Here is a 16,238-nt window from a genome sequence, read left to right as displayed (position 1 = left end):
CATTTCCACTTTTCTGACAGCTATGCGTTAATCGCCTTGTAGAACAATTAAGTTATTTGTGTCAGTTTTGCTAAAGAAATTTGACTTTTATTAATCTTTTCCACTGAGGCGGTCAACGTGTTTGAAACAAAGTGTTTAGTTCCACACTATTGGCTAATTTCAACTGCTCACTGCATTTCAAGTGCACATTTTCATCTTCTAGCACGTATGGCATTATGCCATAATAAAGAATCAAAAATGAGTTAATACAGTACTGGTACTCCAAGAAAATTTACATCCCGAAACCCACTCTGAAAAGCTTAATGTCAGGTCGAGGCCTACTTCATTGGGAATCTGGACAGATAAATGTGCTCTTTAAGTATGCACTTTAAACGTGCCATTTTAGTATGGTTCACAAAATTCTGATGCTCTTGGAGTATCCTCTGATGTCTTTTTTCTTTTGTGACATAATGTAAGATCTTTTAATGTTTTACACATAGGAATATATGGGCTTCCTGCGTCTTAGCAGCTGCCAAAGTGTGGTGGTGCCTATTATCTGGCGCTCTGTGACAACTGCTGAAATGAACCTATTTCTAAAAGGTCGCAGGAAAATGTTGCGAATGGTGGTTTGAAAAGTGTTACTTTCAAGGTAAATTTCCTTTTACACAAGTTGAACTATGTGCGAGTGTACGATGAATTTCTTAAATCACAGAGTGTTTGATGAAGAGCCACTTAGAAGTATTTTGAGCACAGATGAGACATTCATGTCGTCATTATGAGAAAATTGATGTAGTGCTACAGGAAGCTCTCTCTCCTCTGTGGTAGCTAATTTATTTTTGGAAAACTTTGAGGACAAGTCACTGGAATCGGCTAAAAATGTTATGGGAACATATGTGTGATATATCTTAAAGTGTAACATGCGCAAAAAATATCAACATTTTATGCGAAAGCTTAGCTTCTCTTGCAGCTTGTTAACCTTAGAGAGCAATATTATATGTGAAAACTTTGCTTTTCTTGTATCAACACTATGTATATTAATTTAAAACATTAACTTTTCCTGTTTGTGTATCCGCGCTACATAAGTGATGTTGCTATTAGCTGACTACATCACGTGTCCTGTGTTCTGAATATCCACTGTCATCGACTGGTGGGATCACGTGACATGAGCTATGACTGGCTTACAAAAGTACATCACAATCTCGATTACAATGATTCGGAAAATAACATGTGGTGTTTGGTGGAATTTGAATTTATTCTTTCGTAATATGAAAATATGCAGCGTACATGTTGCTGCACATCAAAAATCTTTCTAAAAGGAGGTTTCTTCCCTGAGTTTCATTTTCTAAAGTGCCGGGAAATTCTACATCTGTGTATAAAAAACATAACCATTCAAAGGATTGATAAGTTTTACAGTTCTGAGGGAAAATATACTGTCACTTAATAACACGGAAAAAGTGTGTTTTCATCTGGGAGAAAGTGTATTTTTAACCATGTGCCATTGTAATTCTGAGCTATTAGTTTTGCTCACTCATTGGCAATTAATGGTTCAATTTCTTTCAGAATACTCTCTTCTGTAGCATGAGCATTCTGATTTTCTGGATTAACAAAGTTCCAGAATCTTTCAACACATTTTCACTCAACAACATCATGCAAAACAATAACCAACTGAAGTTTGCAAGAAACATCTGTGCTTTCATCTGCAATTATTGCAACATAATTGGCATATTTTATTTCTTTACGAACTTGTCATGGTAGAGTTCCAATGTGCACTGTAGCAGTTCATTCTGATTGGTCTTAAAAATTCCTATGAACACTGATGCGTTAATGAGATGAACTTGAAGATGTGTATCAAGTGCCATGCTGAACTGAATTAGCTTGGGGGGGGGGGGGAGGGGGGGAAACTTATTTTGTATTTTGAGAGGCATCAGATTCATCGTGGCCCCTGAGAACCAGTTCCAAAGCACCAGTTCACAGTTCACAGTTACATTCAATATACATCTATTCTATTCTACACATATGTTGTGGCTGTCAACTGTTTGTCTATATTGCGAATCTAATTTCTGCTGAATGTTGGTCTTGCCTAGAAATGAAAGTCTAGGCACATTATTCATGTGTCGCTTTGACATTTCATGTATTTTGATTTTAGACCATATATGCCCCATCTCCCCCAGATAACACAAAGGGGGGGGGGGGGGGAGGGGTGGAAGAAAAACTGTGTTGCTTTCTTCACGACCACAAATCCATTTCTTCTTTTGGTAAATTTCTGGATTGAACTTACGGCATTGATTTTTTCTTTGCTGCTACAAATTCAGATTCAGGAGTGGCCTATCTAGTGTTTTTTATCTGAGAGTCCTGTTGCTAAATGAAATTTTTAATAACTCATTTACTTTACTTTTCCCTTACAGATAACACTGTGCATATACTGTATATACCCGGTCAATTACCTGACCTCGCAATAACTACAACGTGTTTGTACAGAACTGTATTACACGAACGTAATGAGTATGAACAGAAATACTACACCTTTGTATGGAAAACAGATGCTCAACATGCAGTGAATACATTAGTTTCTTTTTTTCTGCAGCAATAGCCTTGCTGTTGTGAGGTATACCAATATTGAAATAATGCCTCTTAGCTTCAAAATCTAAAGGCATAAATATATTCAAATTGCAAATAGCTATTTATAATGATATTTAAGTGTATTATTTCTGTATTCAATTTAATTAAGCATTAATTAGCATTTAGGAATGCATTAGCATTAACTTGCAGAAAGATTGTAAAACTGGATTACAAGAAATCTGTGCCCCGATGTATTCTAACATGATCCCTAGAGATGGCAGATCATGGTTCTATAGGTCCTGCACTTTACTGCTCTCTGGCGGAAGGAACATAAAACTCTGAGGCAGACCTCTGCCATAAGAAGCATGTAGAAACCAATGGCTGAGCCTTTCACACAACGTTTATGAGGACAGACAGTGCCAATCTGCAGTTGGCTCCAGGTTTCAGAAATCTACCGTGCAGGTGTGCGCAATGAAACGTGCCTCTTCAAATCAGAAAATACATACTTCAAAATAATGTTTTATGTGCAATTTGCATAAGTTTCTCTTTCTTTCTTTTTTATGCAAGTGGTGCCATGGCACAGTGGCACTACCTCAGAAGCCGCCCCTGGCTCATAGTCTGCTTGTAGTGGAAGATATTGTGGCAGTCTACTCTCTGGCACAGATTACGCTGAATGCAAGCCAGCTCCGGCAGGGCCCCCACTGCTCCATAGTCTGGACAACCTCATAAACATCCACACATGCAGCGATGGACCACATCAGCATCAGAGTCATTGCCCAGCTGTAAAAATTGTTTTCTTTGCCATGCAAAAGCAGGTGTCTCATTGGCACGCAGTACGCTACATGTGCTGCAAAGAAGTACACTTGCAAGAGGTCTACTTTAACAGCTCTAATGCTGTTCTGGCCCATCCTATGGAAGTGAACTAAGTTAGTGATAAATCTGTGGAAATTTAGAATCTTCAGGACAAAACACAGCAAACATACCTTGATCCTTTCACAGCATATACCCTGTGAAATTAGTTTTGGACATTAGTGCAGGCAGTTGAGACAAACCTATGTTCCTGTGGATGCTATCAGGGGAGCCATTGCTAGGAAAAGTTCCAGCTTTATTTGCTTACAACAAAATCACTCACCCAGTAAATTTTCTTGCAGGAACAGAGCCAACAGTGAACAATATTTTTGAGATAGATTCTTCTTCTCATGCTTTTGGATTCATGATTATTGAAACTGCAAGGGGCTAAAATAAACGTGTGTAATGGTACTTCCAGGCAACCCTGGCGCTCAACCTCTCAGGCAATAAAGTTGAACAAAGTAGAAGATTATGTCGTGGCTGCCACTTGCAAGAAATGATGTCCAACACCACACCTAACATCTGCTGTGGTCTTCTAGCAACATGCAGGACCATCCTGACTGAAGACCCCTGCTGTTCAAAGCGACTGCAGGGCTACCCATCACCGCACTCTTGTGGTTGCATCTACCGCCACAGCATGTCATTTCAGAGGCATCTCCTTTCCAGGTGGGCACCTGGGCATGGGCCGACGAGCTTTGATGCTCCCCAAGCTGGATCCAGGACAATCCCTGCATGCCACATGCCACAGGTTCATGATGCATCTTGTGACCTCTCTTCAAAGATTTCTTTGACACCATCATTACCTTCATCTCTGATATTCTGTTCAGTTGCTGCCAGTTTCTCCACTCTCGGCATACCCTTTGGACCAGTGGTGACTCATATAACTCCGTATCAGGTGTCATCCTGCGCTGTATTTTCGAAGCAACCTCCTTGGACTTTGATCCACCATCTACCCCAACTCTTCTGGACCAAAAACCAGTTTATGACGCCATTCCAGTGCTCTGGGTGTTTGCTGGTAATTATTGTCTGCATTGTCGCATTACTCCTCTCTTTGACATGCCTAAGCATAGTGACTCTGTATATGGTGGCATGACAGGGTATGCTCTTGTCGCTTGATGGTCACTGTTAGTGGGAGTGGGGGGGGGGGGGGGGGAGGGATGTAGCGACACCACCTATTTTTACCATGGAAACTGAATAACTAGTGCAACATTACTACCTACTACTGTAGCCATTACACAGAAGGCACTGATTCTCAAGTGTGGCCTGTGAGAGGACCAAACCAGACTCCAGCATATAAGCCATCACTAGGCCGATCTGATGCCCTCTTCTCTGTGTTTGTGATGATATGAGCAATGAAGTTTGTCTTATGAGTGTTATTGTATTCCCTACAGTGTTATCTGGTGTACTTTATTTGCAATATGGTTTGACCTAATTTATATTTATGTAAGGGGGAAGAGAAAAAAAACTTGTAACTCAGAATTACTTAGAAGTCCAATAAAGATATGATAATACACATCATATTTATCATTGGGAAAAAAGAAAGAAAGAAAGCGTGTAGGGGGTCTACATGTGTAAACTTTACAATCAACAAAGATAGAGTTCAGTATTAAAAGAAAAAATATCATTCGCTCCTGTTTAGAGAAATTAGATACTATATTGTAATTTGGCATGTTGCACTGTATAAATGGCGAAGGTACAGTTTTAAAGGGAAAATACATTATTTTGAACTTCATTCTGATTTAAAGAAGTCAGATAATTTGGCTTGTTTCACTTTTTGTGCATTAAGTGTACACACCTCATTTTGCAAACTTCTTAATGGATTCAGGTTTTGTAATATGTGCACACTTCGACTGCACTTAACACTTCACTTAGTTTACGTGTTTCAAGATTCAGGTCATCATCTCCATCTCTATCACTGTCACTTGAAGCTGGTTCACCTTCTTGATCATCACCACATTACTGGAACACATCAGCAATAATCTCCTCATCCTATAGTCCCACAAACATGGTGAGATTATCATCAAAATATACAAAACTGCCGAAATCTGCACCCTACAGTAGAGTTAACTCATTACTAGACATGACTTCACTGTCACCACCATCACCATCATCAATGGCAGTCCCTTCCTAGAGCTTCCTAGAAACAGTTGTTTATTGTGGAGGATAACACCAGCTGCCAGGCAGCCAAAAAAATTCCATGGTTTGTGGTAAGTTAATGGAGAGACTCTCATTACCTGCATCTGTCAGTTCTTCAACTGTTTTTTTCAATAATGAACTTTGAAATTTGCAATAATGCCCAGATGAAGTGGCTGTATAAAACTGTATAGTTTAGAGGGAAAAATTCCACTCAAACATTTTCAAAACTATTTAGAGTGGATGTTCTGCACATTGATCCATAAGAAGCAGGATCCTCTTCTTTTTAAAACCACTGTTCTGTTAAAATCACAACTATCCAAAAAATTTTATTGGATTTGTATTCCATAGGATTCATCTTTACACCTTTGAAACACCTCAGATTTTTAGATTTTGATGACACAAGTGGGTGACTCGATCTGCATTTGTGGCGAGAAGAACTGTCATATGAATTTTACTTTTTGTACCTCCATAACGTGAGCCACACTTTGCAGCTGCTGTTCTACTAGGAATCAGACTGTAGAGTAGACCAATCTTGTCACAGTTGTAGATGTTTTGAGGTTAACAATCTCTTAATATACTCAGCAGAACCTCATCAATTCAGTGTTGCATGGTGACATTGTTCACAGCTTTCAATTCACCGGAAATTGTTCTCCCTGTGATTCCATGATGATATTTAAAGCCTTGTAACCATCTTGATGAAGCCTTGAAATCAGCAGTGACGTTCATACTTCTGGCACCTTTGCTTTCAGCATGTCACCACTGATCAATATAACTGCAACCCATTTTTGCTGCAACCATGTAAAAAGTTACTTTTCCAAATCTACATACCTCCTTCTTGCTGATAGTTGTGTTTTAATGATTTTGTACCCAATCTTAAAAACATGTTCAAAGTACTATTTCTTTTGCTGATGACATACATGCTGTAGTACAGGTAACTCCTAAGCCTGATTGTGTGGATCAGCATCCAAACTCTCGTACGAATTTTACTTTCTGATCTAGTGCGTAACTTTCCCTTTTTCTGTTCTCCATCGCTGATCAGAAGTGACTGAATGATAGAACCACTTTTCAACAATAAATGTCAGCAGGCAGCTTTTAACTTCTCGATTGTTACCACAAAAGAAATTCTTGTATTGAAAACAACAATGCTGGGAGTGTCTTTGTTTCCATGCTACTTACTCTGGTTAACTGTCTTTGTCCCAGGTCTCCATGGGACTGGCCACTTGCTGTACTTGCATACATCAAAAAAGTTAAGGAAAATATCACAGGGAATTTATTTCACTGGAATATGTTGTCTATAATAGTGAATTACTAAAAATGCATTGCATATATGTATGGTTTAATTGACGTGTTTTTAAATTATATTTTAATGGGACCAACAAAACTTTACATATAAATAAGAATTACACAGAACAGAGTTTCATATAAATCAATTTCAAATGTATAGTAGTAATCAGTGCCGGCTACTGTGTAAGAGCACAGGTGCACATGGACACCCTAACTTTCAATGCCTTGCAGATTTATTGGTTATTTTTCTTTGAATGCTGTTAATGGGCAGACTTTTATCTCCATTCGCTCGGCATTAATGCTGCTACATGATAGCACAATTCTCAGATAAGCTAATTCACTCACTATATACTGTAGGAAAATTATATCGGACATCAGTGTATGTTAAAGTTGGACTGAAAATAAACCTATTTCGTGGGCTTCTGAATGAGTTATAGTATATTAAATTATGAATTTTATCGTACAGTAATCCATTTGAGGTGGCGAGAATCGTAAGGGCATAAAGCACATCACCATCGATTGTGACATTGAAGCATTTATTCATCCTCCTGAAATCTGTGGAGCATATGGTGAGTCAAGTTTATCTGTCCTGTAGGCCCATAATGTGTACATGAAAATTCACAAAAAACTGTATCACTGGTTTCTCTGATTTTCACTTAAATGTGGGATCAGTGGCGGTGTGGTTTAGGCCCTTATGGATCTCAGTGCCTCATTTGTATTCGAGTCAAGTAACCATGTTGGCAGACATTACTACTTGAGTTTAATCATTTCACAAATGGCACTTTGTGTTTGGAGTTGGTTGTTTACTATGCAGGAATCAGCTTTCATGTGCAGTGTAAACATAAACTATGGTGAATCTATTTTAAATGTTAACAGAAAAGAAAAACTGTGAGGATGGGTCATGAGTCATGCTTGGGCAGCTTAGTTTGTAGAAGACTTGCCGGCATAAAGTAAGGTCCCCAGTTTGAGTCTCAGTCCACCACACAGTTTTAATCTGCCATAAAGTTTCATATCAATGCACACTCCACTGCAGCATGAAAATCTCATTCTGGGAACAGGAAAGTAAATTACCAGGAAAAGTTAGCTGCAGAGGAACTAGGGCCTCTGAAGACAGAGTCTTTGATTCAGAGAGTGACAAAATCAAATAAGTGTGACTATGAGTGAACATTTAACAAGGCAGTGTACAGTTAGTACAACAATAGCTGCTTGAAGTGTGTTAGCCTTCATCTGTTGGTAATTATTCTACATCACATTTTTGTAGTGTGAGGATGGTTTTTAGATTTGTCGTGTTGTGAACCCCTGAAAGTGAGGCCACAGGTATAACTGTATGAATGCAAGCAAAGTAGACAGTTCTGTTACACTGTTTATGAGACACATTATTAATTACACATAGTGCAAGGCAAGCAGAACTTAACTTGCTAGCGAGATAATGGATTTTGTATTATGACATCCAGAGCATTTTGTGACTTTGTTTTCCTGTAATGGATGTAATTAGTTTTTGAAATATTTAAAGTTAACTTGTTCATTTCAAACCAATTTTGTAAATATTCCAAAACTCTAGTTCAGATGTTGGCAATACTTCGTTTACATCTGTTACAAGAACATTTGTATCATCAGCAAACAGGGTTATGTGAGTACCATTGATTGGAATTTTGATATACTTTATATACATTAGAAATAAGAGAGGTCTTAGAACACTTCGTGTGCTCCGCAAGTGTTACAGTCTGGAAATCAGAGTTTTAAGCAATAGTTTGGTTTTTAATTTCTACTATGTCTTCTGTTACAGAGATAAGACTGGAACCATTTTTTCATAACTCCTCATATATCAATAGCTTCTAATTTGTCTAGCAAGATATCATGTTGGACAGTAACAAATGCCTTTGATACATCCAGATTTATTGCTATTGTACTGTTGTGCCTGTCTACTCTCATTGTTGCATTTTCACTGAAATGGAAAGTAGCTTACAGACAAGAGATTGAATTTTTCAGGGAAATTTGTAATTCTGTTTTTCAAGACTTTCTCCATTACTTTTGAAAATGCAGGTAACAAAGCCACCAGTCTATAATTTCCCACTTCATATATATTGTCCTTTTTATACAGTGGTTTTATTTTTGAAATTTTTAATCTTTGAAGAAACACTCGTTCCAATAATGATATATTTATGATGGTCAAGAGCAGTTCTAATATGACACTAGCACATTTTATTATGACTGAACCAGTTAAAGTAACTGGTTCAGTCTGAAGACATTTTATTCCTCATTGTTTTTATTATTTTTAGAACTTCTGGTTTATTCATTTTTTTTGTAAGATTTCTGACTAACACACCATGATCATCTTTTAAAACAATGTCCTCTTGACTTTTAACATTTTTATTTCTTTCTTTCTATTTTACTACTTCCCATACTGATTTTGATGTATTTGCTGACCCTAAAATTATTTCGTCATTGTGCATTGTGTTAGCTTTCTTAATCACCTTCCTATAAATGTTCTTATATGTCTTAACATAGTCTGCATAGTTTTTATCATTGGTGTCTTTTTTTGATTTGACTGACGTGTTTTAGAGTTTGAGTAGATACTCTGATAGCAGGTGATACCTACTGACTGTTGTTCCGTAGCATGACATTGATTTTTCAAGCTGTTTTGGAAAATGCATCTCAAATAGGAACATGAAAGTACTAGAAAAAGCATTGTATGAATTACTGGTTGTTGTGTTTGAAAATACATTTTCCTAGGTTTCCTTTGCTAACATCTGAATAAAAGTATTTAGATTTTCTGTGCAGAAATATCTTTTACATTCCTGTTTATATTTTATTACCTTGGATATAGAAGAATTGATACTTGTGATGAGTGTGTTATGATGTGAAAGACCTAAATTTACATTTTGTATTTTCTCCTTCCAGCATTATTTGAATTACCCAGCACTTCATTTTGCATACTTTTGCAAGTGTGATTCAAACCCATTGTTTGTCATACTATTAGTTTTATTATTCAGTCTTTACCAATGCTTTGGGCAGATCACAAGCGATATTTGTTAGTGAAATTTTGTGATTTAAGGCTTACAACATTTGGTATGAATGTATAAATGACATTCTCAGTCAGATACTCTGGTATCCAAACTGTAATGTGCTACATAAATTTATCTTCTTAGGAAAAAATCTGTAAAATGGATTGCTGATTTTCATATCTTTACTTATAAAAAGCTTTATTGGTGGCAATTGTAAGGAAGAATTCTCTGCCTTACTGATATCACTAAGAACATCAAAACACTTCTGAATTTTATTTGAAGTTCTATCAACATTGCATGAGATTCTTTCTTGAAACTTTTATAATACTTTTAATTTCGATTTAGGATGTTGTTGAAACTTGAAATTTCAATTTTTTATGTACCTATTTTGAATATAAAGTATCATTTTACTTCTTCAACTAAAGTATCTGACTCTGTTTTTTCTTAAATATGCTTGCAATTTATGGGTTCTCATTTACAGTACAGTGATTCTGTTTAATTATATTAATTTTGTGCCTATGACAGACATATTTCTGGAGTATTTAACAGTTCTTACTAAAAATTACCATAATTTTTTTAGGGTTCAGGTAATAAAAGACATTTGTTTGCTTGGCAAATATATTATTTCCTCTTTCTCATTTCTTCCATACTTTATAGGAAGACTAGTTCCATATATTTACAAATATTTATCATGAAATACACTGATTTCACATTGGCATCTCTTTCCACATGTGTCTCATCCCATTGCTTCTCTTAGAAGACTGTATCCTGCTGTCTTTAGCTAGCTTCACTGTTTTATGTGGACCTCTCCAAGGTATAGTTATCCATCATTGTCAGATAGTGTACTACTGATGCAGTGAGTATTAACATTTTGGTACTAAATACTGTTCATCAAAAAGTTAACAATCAGTATCCCACTATCTTACTGTACATCAGTTGGAAAATTCACTTCTGAATTCAGACCTTAACAGCCAAATAATCTGTCAGAATATTTTAAGAAATCTACATTAAAATATTAACAAACTTTTAACTATTTTCTTCTTGACTGTCAGACACTGAACATAGATTTCTCATAAATATTTCCTATTTGATTTTGTGGACTGTTATAATTATAAGAGAAATATTCTTCAGTAATGACACAAGCATATGCATACAAGCTCTGGTCTATGAAAAAACTGCCTAGTTCAATGTTTCTGACTTTGTGATCAAGTTTTATGTAAGCAGCAACAACCTCTTTCTTCTTTTTACATATTGACTTGAGAAGAAAACGATGCTTATAACTTCCTTAAACTTGTGGCTATATGCTATTCAGACAGGAATGGAAAATCTCTCGATTCAGACTCTTGCAAATCTTCTTAACATACAAGAATCTCATTTACATTGTTTTCAAGCCTCATAACATGTTGGAAAACAAACTAACTCATCATGATACAAGATATTTTGTGGTACATTCTCTTATGATTTCTTTCAAGATTATTGCCTGTAATCTGACTCTAACTTAAAAACTGCTCATCTGGCTCCATTAAGCTCAAATGTTTTTTGTTTCTTTGTGACACATTTATATTTCTTAGTAGAAGTGCATTTAGTCTTTACTTCTTGCTATTCAGGTGGAAACCACACTTAACATATCCACATCTTCCAATTGCAGCAACTGATACAGAACAGACATGAGACTATGCTGCAGCCCATAGCAACCCACTAACTTTTTTACATGGCTGACAGCTGTGTTCAGCCAGGTTTCATCTGCATACTGCAAAATCAGTGGTTGTGTATGCTGTTTCCATCTGGGTCAGGTGATATGTCAGAGTGTTGTTCAATGAAGTTTTCAAATATGATTTCTGAATTTTTCTCCTTTCAGTATTTTTATATTTAATCCTTTCCCACTAGCCACATTCTCATTCTCCTTTCTAATTAAAAATATGCCACTCTAATTCTTTCTGAAGAGTTCAATTTTTTCTTCCTTGTTCCATGATTTTCTTGTGTTTTCCACACAAGTGACATATCATATGGTGTTGGTTGTCCACACCCCCTCGCCCACACTGCTCCCCCCCCCCCCCTTCCAACCTTTTTTGTTTTTTCTTGGGATCACAATCAAAAAAGATAAGCACAGGTTGTTTTGCACACCACACAGCGCTTTATCTACTAGCCATGGAATTTGTATGCCCTCGTCTTTCTACCACCTCTCAACTGACTTACCCAGCCAATTGTAGTATGGGGAGCTACAGCATTCTCCACCTCAAAAATTGCAATTTCACTATATACAGCTTTTCGTTCACATCATATATCTCAGATACTGATAACTATGTTTGATATTACTTGTGATGAGATGATAACACCAGGATCAATGTAGTCTTTTTTGCAATTACATACTATAATCAATATTTCATGTAGCAGTTCATTTATTTACTTTGAGAGACATCATAAAGAATATCTCTTTTTAAGCCTCACATTTTATTTCAAACTGTGTATTTTTATTAGCATTAACAGCAAAAACTATGGATGATTTTGTTTGTAATATTCTTCACTTTTCTATACATGTATGACAAAAATTCCTTTTTTCTTTTACAGATAACAAATATTTGAGTTCTGCTCTCTTCAAACCATTCTGCATGAAGCCAAATGCCTGTGAAATTCATAACTTATGACACCCTTTGCTAATCATTCAATGAAACTTTACAAATCATGAAATATTTATGGTGTTTTCATAATGAAATTAAAGACACTGAGACACAGTTTATTATTATAATAATTATTATTTAAAAGGTAATGATTCAGGAGGCACAGTTGAAGTTGTATGGGAAACCTTGAGAACCACTGACTTCCAGAGAAATGTACTGTGATGATATCATATCTCACATGTAAGATTCTGCCTGATTTATGCATTCTAACAATTTTTAAGTCATGTATATATTGACAAGAAAAGATAATGTATTCTAGTATGTACAAATAAAGGAAATAAACAACACATATTTCTCATTTTGTTGTGTAGTCTCAATAAACCAGTAAATATGAAAGGAATCAGCTTGCCTCAAGCTGCCACTAACAGTTCCAAAACTGCCAGTTTATTAACATTTAAATAGTTGATTTGCTCTTGTATACTTACAGATAATCTTGGAGGTGAAATATTACATATAAATGTATCTGTTATCTGAAGTGTGGTATGGTTTAGCGCAACTGTTACATTTAGCAACAGTCTCAGGTTAACACCTATAAGTTTTGAAATGCTCTAAATATTTTTTTGTTTTTTCATCTTTACATAGTGAATAGAAGCTCATAACAAGCCTAGGAATTAAAATAAATAAAAGAAGGTATACAATATTGGTTATTAATTTATTTCATTTATCTTTATTCATCCAAGGATTTCACGATGATATAGGAATTGTCAAGATAATACAATACAAATCAGTAGCTCGGAATATACAACACACAGAATACATAACATGCTTTCTGAGGATAGGACAGGTGGCCTGTGATGATAGGACAGGTGGCCTGTGATGATAGGACAGGTGGCTTGTGATGATAGGACAGGTGGTTGACCATAGCCTTGATTAAGGAATGATTCCAGCATTTGTGTAAGTGATTTAGGAAAACCACAGAAAAGTCAAATCAGAATGGCCAGACTGAGCAACTCCAGCCTCCCGAATGTCATGTCAGGCCCTGCACATCAACACTTCCTCATTCATTTAGTCTCTATTGTACAATGTTCCTTGATTTACAATACAGTTTATTTCAGCTAAATGACAGTTTTGTTCTTCATTGCCACATGTACTAAAGACACCCCTGTACTCATGGATTGTGAAGATGCTCCTGGATCCTTTGCATTAACCCAGTCTGTTCAGAAAGCTAATTCCATGCCCACACATATTCAACTGTCCCCTCAGTGCACCTGAAAAACTGAGTCAGCTTTCCCCCTCCCCATGATAAGTGAGATGTTGAACCTCAGAGAATGACAAGACACTACTATCATGCATTTTATGTCTTAACACATGATTTCATTGTGAAAGCAGTTAACTGCGATCATGTATGGAAACGCATCAGTGTGTTGTAGTTTCCTGTTTCATTACTATTCACTACGTGAGTACTCTAAGTAATCTTTAATTGGGTAGTATGCATTATTTATGAAGAATATTTTAGCTACTTTTTTAAATAGGTGTAATTTAGTAATCTTTTTCATTTCCTTTGGCAATTTATTACACAATTCCTTCCCTGATATAAAATGCTGTTTTATGTTTTTTATTTATTTTTCCTGGGTAGATGTAACCTCAAACTGGCTCTTGTTACATGATTGTGTGTAGAACTATTAGTGAAATGCTTAGTAGTGTTTTTCCTGATATGCATCACAGTTTGGTACATCACTTGGTGGAATAAGAACATGTCCAAAAGAACAGACACCATTGATGACCTGCAGCCATCTCGAATGAAGTTAGAATTATATTAATATCTTCAGCTGCTGACGGGCGTTGATATATATCAATGGTGACATGTGAAAATATGTGCCCCAACCGGGACTCGAACCCGGGATCTCCTGCTTACATGGCAGATGCTCTATCCATCTGAGCCACGGAGGGCACAGAGGATAGTGCGACTGCAGGGACTATCTCATGCACGCCTCCTGTGAGACCCACATTCTCACCTTGTATGTCCACACACTACATTCGTAGTGTCCCATCCCAACACACTCATTACTCATGGAAGACATTCTTACCAAGTCCCGTAAGAGTTTGGGGAATATGTGTGTGTCCGCACAGAAGAAGGTCATGGCTGGTATTGCCAGAACTATATACTTACACGGATATGGTGTCTGTTCTTTCGGACATGTCCGAAAGAACAGGCACCATTGATGACCTGCAGCTGTCTAGAATGAAATTAGAATTATATTAATACCTTTAGCTGTTGACGGGCGTTGATGTAGATCAACAGGGACAGATGAAAATGTGTGGCCTGACTGGGACTTGAACCCGGGATCTTCTGCTTACATGGCAGACGTTCTATCCATCTGAGCCACCGAGGGCACAGAAGTTAGTGTGACTGCAGGGACTGTCTTGTGCATGCCTCCTATGAGACCCACATTCTCACCTTGTATGTCCACACACTACATTCGTAGTGCCCCACACCAACACACTCATTACTCATGGAAGACATTCTTACCAAGTCCCGTAAGAGTTCAGCGAATATGTGTGCGTCTGCACAGATGAAGAAGGTCATGGCTGGTATTGCCAGAACTATATACTTATATGGATATGGTGTAATAATTTCTTCCATGAGTAATGAGTGTGTCGGGGTGGGACACTACGAATGTAGTGTGTGGACATACAAGGTAAGAATGTGGGTCTCGAGGGAGGCATGCGCGAGATAGGCCCTGCAGTCATACTATCCTCTGTGCTCTTGGTGGCTCAGATGGATAGAGCGTCTGCCATGTAAGCAGGAGATCCCGGGTTCAACTCCCGGTCGAAGCACACATTTTCACCTGTCCCCGTTGATATATATCAACGCCCGTCAGCAGCTGAAGGCATTAATATAATTCTAAATTTAGCATGTATATTGTTTTTCACACACACTTTGCCCCTGATTTGATCTGACAGAGCCCAGAAAAAGTATATCTTTTGTTAAAAAAAATCATTTTGTTGGCCTGCAGTCTTGTAGTTTTTATCAGGCCTTTCTTTAGCTTTGTTATCTGATAGTAATTATGTCAAGGACCAAGAGCTTGTATAAATACTTTACAATTTTCTGTGTCAATATGTGTGAGAACATGGTTTAAAATTTTTGGATACACTATACAAGCCTGTACCATTTGTGCCACATCAAATGTGCTCATAATGTTTAGGAAGTTATTACCAATTTTATCCTCAACACTTGGGTTAAAACTCATGTTTCTACTTATTATTATGTTGTTGGTTTTTGTTTGTGTATGTGTGTGTGTGTGTGTGGGGGGGGGGGGGGGGGGCTTGGGGGTTGGGTCTCTTTCCATGACTTCAGTTAATTTGTTAAGGAAAGTGTCCACATTACCATTAGGTGAGCAGCACACCCACAGAATAATTAACTTCTAATAGATGTCTAGCTCTGTCAGATCAGTGGATGCTAATTCAAAATGTTTATCTACAGTAATGGTGGTTGGATCTTCTTTGGCTTTAAAATGTGTGACACCTAGAGAGGGGAAACCTGTTGTCATGGTTTATTCTAAAAAAGGTCTAATTTTCCCACCTATGACAACAGGTACTTGATGCTGTGTGACCCCTCACCTACTCACTATACTCTTACTAATAAATTCCACCCACCTCCCTTTCCAAGACTTGCTGAGGTGCAGACCATGCCCAGTCTAGTCCCATCCCCCAGTAGTCTCCACTGGCACTAGTGGAATGTGTGCCTGGTGAGCAAACATCAGTTCCATCTCTAGCTCTGCATTGACTTGCCATACAGCACTGCCAA

The 16,238-nt window shown here is 37.2% G+C and overlaps 1 protein-coding gene and 2 non-coding genes across 4 annotated transcripts in view; 2 read left to right on the top strand and 1 right to left on the bottom strand.

Moving 5' to 3' along the window:
• Positions 1–12,781, top strand: part of LOC126177185 (uncharacterized) — a 232,332-nt gene extending 219,551 nt beyond the window's left edge. Inside the window, exons 8-9 of one of the 2 annotated variants that reach the window (XR_007535796.1) lie at positions 480–628; positions 12,381–12,781. The gene's annotated coding sequence lies outside the window, so the exon portion shown is untranslated. The remainder of the gene's footprint in view (positions 1–479; positions 629–12,380) is intronic. The other variant, XM_049924436.1, reaches the window with a different exon arrangement.
• Positions 12,782–14,306: 1,525 nt separating this feature from the next.
• Trnat-ugu (transfer RNA threonine (anticodon UGU)) lies at positions 14,307–14,381 on the bottom strand. Its single transcript has one exon. It is a non-coding gene; the product is annotated as a tRNA-Thr (tRNA).
• Positions 14,382–15,193: 812 nt separating this feature from the next.
• Positions 15,194–15,268, top strand: Trnat-ugu (transfer RNA threonine (anticodon UGU)). The gene has a single exon. It is a non-coding gene; the product is annotated as a tRNA-Thr (tRNA).
• Positions 15,269–16,238: the final 970 nt, after the last annotated feature.

The sequence above is a fragment of the Schistocerca cancellata genome, chromosome 1 (genome assembly GCF_023864275.1).
Source record: "Schistocerca cancellata isolate TAMUIC-IGC-003103 chromosome 1, iqSchCanc2.1, whole genome shotgun sequence".
Classification (NCBI taxonomy): Eukaryota; Metazoa; Arthropoda; class Insecta; order Orthoptera; family Acrididae; genus Schistocerca; species Schistocerca cancellata.
This window is presented reverse-complemented; position numbering and strand designations above follow the sequence as displayed.